This window comes from Electrophorus electricus, chromosome 21 (assembly GCF_041902795.1).
Source record: "Electrophorus electricus isolate QZ-2024a chromosome 21, ASM4190279v1, whole genome shotgun sequence".
Taxonomy (NCBI): domain Eukaryota; kingdom Metazoa; phylum Chordata; class Actinopteri; order Gymnotiformes; family Gymnotidae; genus Electrophorus; species Electrophorus electricus.
Window position 1 is genome coordinate 11,245,001 of NC_137517.1, and position 5,704 is coordinate 11,250,704.

At 37.1% G+C, this 5,704-nt stretch overlaps 1 long non-coding RNA gene across 1 annotated transcript; it reads right to left on the minus strand.

The window, feature by feature from the left end:
- Nucleotides 1-3,875: 3,875 nt before the first annotated feature.
- Nucleotides 3,876-5,394, minus strand: LOC113583958 (uncharacterized). The gene is made up of 2 exons (XR_014119269.1): nucleotides 4,870-5,394; nucleotides 3,876-4,568 (listed from the first exon to the last, which is right to left on the minus strand). It is a non-coding gene; the product is annotated as an uncharacterized LOC113583958 (long non-coding RNA).
- Nucleotides 5,395-5,704: the final 310 nt, after the last annotated feature.

The following is a 5,704-nucleotide window of genomic DNA, read 5'->3' on the forward strand; positions in this document are numbered from 1 at the left end:
ACAAGTTCACAAATCACCACTCAAATAAAAGAGTTTTCTACTGGAACTCCTCAGCTGGAGGATATTTCACCAGTTTGGGCCCTCATTTTCAGATGTGGATGTCAGCTCATATTTTTAGATGAGATTGATGAAAGAAAAACATCTAAAGACAGATGCAGACAATGGCTTTGGTGTGGGAGTGTATTACCTCAGCCAGTACCAATGCAGTGTGAACGCCTGTCCGACACAGGGCGTTTAAAACCTCCTCGCTTTTGACACGATTTCTAAGGTTATTTAATACCTATACTCGACCCGATCTGTCATGGTATGGACGTTATGGATTGGCGCATTTGGAGAATATGCGGTAGCCTATGTGTGAAGATCGAGGAGCATAATGGGGAACCAAAATGCACAAATCCCAAGTTCCAACCAGAAACCTCAAGCTGAAAGCCAAGTTTGCAATGTGCCACACTAAGCTTAGCTTGAGTGCTCACTGGCATCTGAGTGAGTCTGTCACAGCATGGTGAATGCAAATGACACACAGGAGCTAGAAGCTGATGAGGATGATATATAACATTAACATTCAGAAACATTCGCTAGATAAAAGAAAGGGAAGACATGTCTGGAGATGTTTTAAGTGCATACAAAAATCCTTCTTGAATGAAAATGGAATGCTTAATTGCTATTTAAATGCAGCTGGGGGTCTAGTCCATAGCTTATAGGCCTTTCTTGGACCTTCTTCAGAAGAGGAAATGCAAACCAGACATTTCCCAAATCCTTGTTTTACACATTGTGTGTAGATCTTGGAAATAGTCAACAAAGTTTGGAGCTGCCCACAAGGATTCTCAAGTCCCTTGATTTGGGCCTTGATTTGGGCATAAAGTTCTGCTTGATGCATAGCACTGTACATTACATCGTAATATCACCCTCCTTCCAGTAACAAAGTACAGCAATGTAGAGACAAAACTCACAGACAATAAGATTCTTTCATTCTGCTGTAAAAATAATGAAATCCAAATGAAATTTCACAAAATGTTTTAGAGCACTAAAGTGCATAGAGTAATACACAAGCTGAAATGAACATATACTGAGGCTCTGTAGAACTTGCAACAGAGTATTGTATATTTAACATAGTAATGACTGAAGTAACACAGCAACACTACAGAGAAAGAATAAAAATGTTTTAAGAGACAATATTTCAAAGTAGGGCACAGAAATTCATAAGTAACTGATTTTTGACCAATAAAAGTTGATCTATCCACAGAGTTTTTTGCTACACCATTCCACTGGAACCTCTTAACTGTTGTTAGCACAATTATTGTTCAATTCATTGGTAACACAAGACAGATATCAACCATCACTAAAGAACAGGTCCATCCAAATGAATCCAGGAGAACAACACAGCAAATATGAGTAACAGCAGTTAAATATATCCAGTAAAATATCAGACTTCAGGTAAAAAGTGATGGTGTAAAAGATAAAGAATGCAATCAGTAGGTACAGCACGAAAAAACAGACTCAAAAAAATATTCACAAGGACATACAAAGTCTGTCTCAAATAAAATTGTCTGAAACAACGAGGCCAGATAATATGCTTTTTTTTAAGCCTCAAAAAGTTTTACCCAGTAAAAATGGAAAAACGTCCCCTATTAAACAGACTTCTCTGGCATGCATGAATTTGAATGCATTTATATTTAGGTTTTCACATATAATTTGGTGATAATGTAAACACATTAGTGGACATAACCACAATAAATGTAATGTAATATATGTAAAATGTTAATATATAATGTATCAGAACTACAAATTAAAGATACAACATTGATTTATATCTCTGATTTGCATTGTAGGTAGCACTACATCTCAAAGCATGTAGTTTCACAGGACTTTTGGCCAACTATATATTGGTACCTTCTTGTTATCAACCAGCAAATCAAAGTAAATGTGATTATAAGCTACCAAAAAATGTAATAGATTATTTCAATGAAAAATCGAATGGATCAAACTGGAATTTTAGGAATTGGCAGTGAGAAACACAATCAGAAGGGGGCGAAAACACAAAAAAAAGTCTCTGAGTCATTATGCACATGAAGGGAGTATATATATATATATATATAGCAACTCCCTTTTCTGTACTGTACAGTCTTTTTCTATCCAGCCGTATTAAAACTCTACACTATTCTTAGACAGGTGAAAGTGTATGTCAGATATGGTTTGAGCTAGTGACAGATGACTGTCTCATTTTTATTCTGCATATTCTCATGTCATGTGTGAACATGTTGCAGTTGTGATGTTATTTACATATTTCCACTTACTCATCTGATTTGCTCTCTGTATCTCATGTATCTTTGAATAAAGTCTACGTGCTTCTCAGCGTCTCTGACTCTCAGTGCCACTCGTTCTAAGAAATGTGCCCCAGGGCCCTGAGGAAGGACAACCAGACACAGGCGAGGCAGACAGTGGGACCAGAAGGACAGGGTTAAAGAAACTGGGGAAAGAGGAGAACACAGATCTATGACAGGAATTTTAAACTAAGATAGCCCAGATTCTGAAATAACAATTAAAATGATCAATTAAAAAAATATCAGAAACTAGATACTATTTTGCAGCTACACACTTTTTGAAAGGACAACTTTTATTATGACAGCTTGTATCTTAATTTGTTGTAATCAGCTTTCCTGGTTTTTTCCCTCAGGACCATCTTGTATGTGTCCTAAAACTCAGAGAAGCTTCTAGAAAAGCTGAATAAAGTATTAATGACTCAAAAGAACTTTGCTTTATCTTAACATGCCTCCCGAACACACAAACACGCAAGCATGGAACTTGCGCCATGGCACTGTAGACCTGAACTGAGAACATTCTAAGACCGACCCAGTGTTATGCCATACAGGGTTGCTAAGACCACACAATCATATGTCATTGAAATTGTAGAACTGGCTTGGTCTGGAACTGAATCTTTAAATCTGCAACATGAAGATCCAAAGATGTTCTAAAGCTGGAATGAAATGGTCATCAGCGATCCTCTGTTCCATAATTAACCAACCTGTATGAATGTGTGAGAGCAGGGGGATGGCAGCACCAACATGTCCATTACCTTTATTATCTAAACAAGGATCACCAGAAATGTGCATTTCCTGAAGAAAATGCAGAGTGATTGCACAGCTTAAGCCAGGCCCATGTGACTGCTAGGAGGTTGCTATGATCTGGCATGGTGGTTGCTATGGATTCCCAAGTGGTTGTTTTGGTCTTGCAGGGTAGTTGCTATGACGTTCCAGATGACTGGAATACCATTGCTAGGTGGTTGCCATGCTGTTACTAGGGGGTGCTAAATGGTTGCTGTGGTCTTGCTTTATGGTATCCCAGGTGGTTTCTAGGTGGCTGCTATGATATTCCATTTGTTTGCTATGGTCTTGATAGGTGTTTGCTATGGTATCCCAGGTGGCTGCTATGAAGTTCCTGGTGGCTGCTATAGTAGAGGGGCTGTAACGTGACAGATATGTACAGAATGGTTCACATATGTACTGTTGACAAGTATTGTTGATATTGTAAGATTAAATCAGAAATAAAGTATTAAAACTGAATTATGTGATCTTTTCACAATGGGAATTTGGATGGTTAACATTATTTTCAGGAGACTCTAGGCTACATAGATATTTTAAGTACATTTAATATGTATTTGCTAACATAATTATGATATCATTTTAATTCTATTAATATATTTGATAGTAGCTGCTTTGAATTTATTTCAGTGTGTATCTCTACATGTAACATACATTAATATGAGCACTGATGTAACATGTAATATTTTGTAGACAGGACCTTTGTATGTAAAACTTGACTTTATGGTGTTACACTACAAATAATGTTCTACAACAAAAACAATAGGTAAACAAAAATCATTTCAAAATCATTTAAAATGCAATTTTGAAGCATAAAGCATCTAAGCCAGACTGTTAGTTCACTGCTAGAACAGGATGTGGGAATTTTTGCATATAAGGGTACACCACAAGGTAAAAAACTGTGGGTAAACTACAAAAGAACTGCTACAAAACAGGAATGCAGAAGAACAAGATTACACTACTATATAGCACATTATAAAGTATGTGAAAACAACAATACTGCTGTAAAAGAATAACTACAACAATTATATAGAACATTATACAGCATATGTATAATGTGTAATATATCCATGAATATTATGTGTGAAATGTTTTCATAGCATTGGTGTAGGTGGACAAAAACATTGTTTGTCTTCTTTCAGTTGTGAGCTGAAAGCAGTTCATATCCAGGTCAGCTGACTACTATTCTGGATATTTACACTTTTAATACGATAAACTGGTGGGAAGAGCTTGTATGATCAAGATTATGTCATCTGTTGTCCCCTACATCTCGGTGACTTCTACACTCACAGGAGCATGGGCTTCATTCTCAGGGACAAACTCTTTGCAGCATTCATCGCAGCAGTCTTCACACAATGCCGAGCAAATGTCCTGGCAACAATGTTGGCAGCGGCTATGTAAGCACGGGTGGCAGCATTTTAAAGCCAGTGCCAAAACTGACAGTATCAGCATGAGAGAGAAACCTAGAATCTAGAACAAAAGACAACACGGTTCTGCTTAATTGGTCACTGGGTAGATTGTACTGTAATGTGCCCCCTACATAGAGAACATCATAACTTATTAATAAAAGCATACAAATACTACTGTGCATATGATAATAAATATCCATCTGAACTTGAAGACAGTTCAAGGACAAATCTGTCAATGATCCTATAGATTTGACTTTACCTATATACATTTAAATTATGTAACTATGCTCACCTTTTGACGAAACAAGTGAAGGCAAAATTAAGCATCAGTGATGAGAAAGATTGAGCTCATAGTTGCTTACCTTAGAGATGTAGAACCAGGCATGTGCACTGCGTTGGATATCAGTCAGAATTCTCTTTTTATCACACCATTCCCATGCAGGGACAGGACTGCTGTCAGCATATTCTCCATTTAATTCAGTGTGTAAGCAAGCCATATATCTACCATCGCTGAGAAACAAGGCTGTGCAAATGAAACTTGAAAAAAAGCTAAACACAAATCTGCTTAAGTAAATTGAACTAGTGGTGTTTTGACGACGTCTGCCTCTAGCTGAATCTGCAGTCTTTGGCATTGATGCAAGAAAAAATGTGACAGTAAAGGCAGTTGTTGCTGGAGTCACAAGGTACAAGATGAAAATTATTGTTCTGAATCGTTTATCACAAGGACACTCAAAATCATTCTCAATAAATTTTTCCAAAGCAATAAGGCCAATGATGATGAAGACAATCCGATTACCAATGTCTTTTGCAAACATGTTAAACATTTTTAGTTTATGTAATGGGTACTATGATGCCTAATAAACCAGAATACGAATGGACACTTGAGTGTGGAGATCAGAGTGGAGTTTAACACACAAGTGTTTTGCTTAAGTACCAGCCCCCGCAAAGCACCAACCATTCAGCTTTCAGAGCTGTGAAGGATCACATTACCTGCAAAACAACAAACAGGAAGCTGTGTGTGGAAACTAGATTTTGGGGCATCTTAAGATGATACATTTAATGTAATGAGGCTGCAAAACATATCAAAATGTGCTGTTTTTAAGACAAATGAGCTTCTTTGTAAAGAGTCTGGCACAATCAATCCATAATAAAGACAAAGTGCATATTTACATGAATTAGTGAGTGAAGTTGAGATTT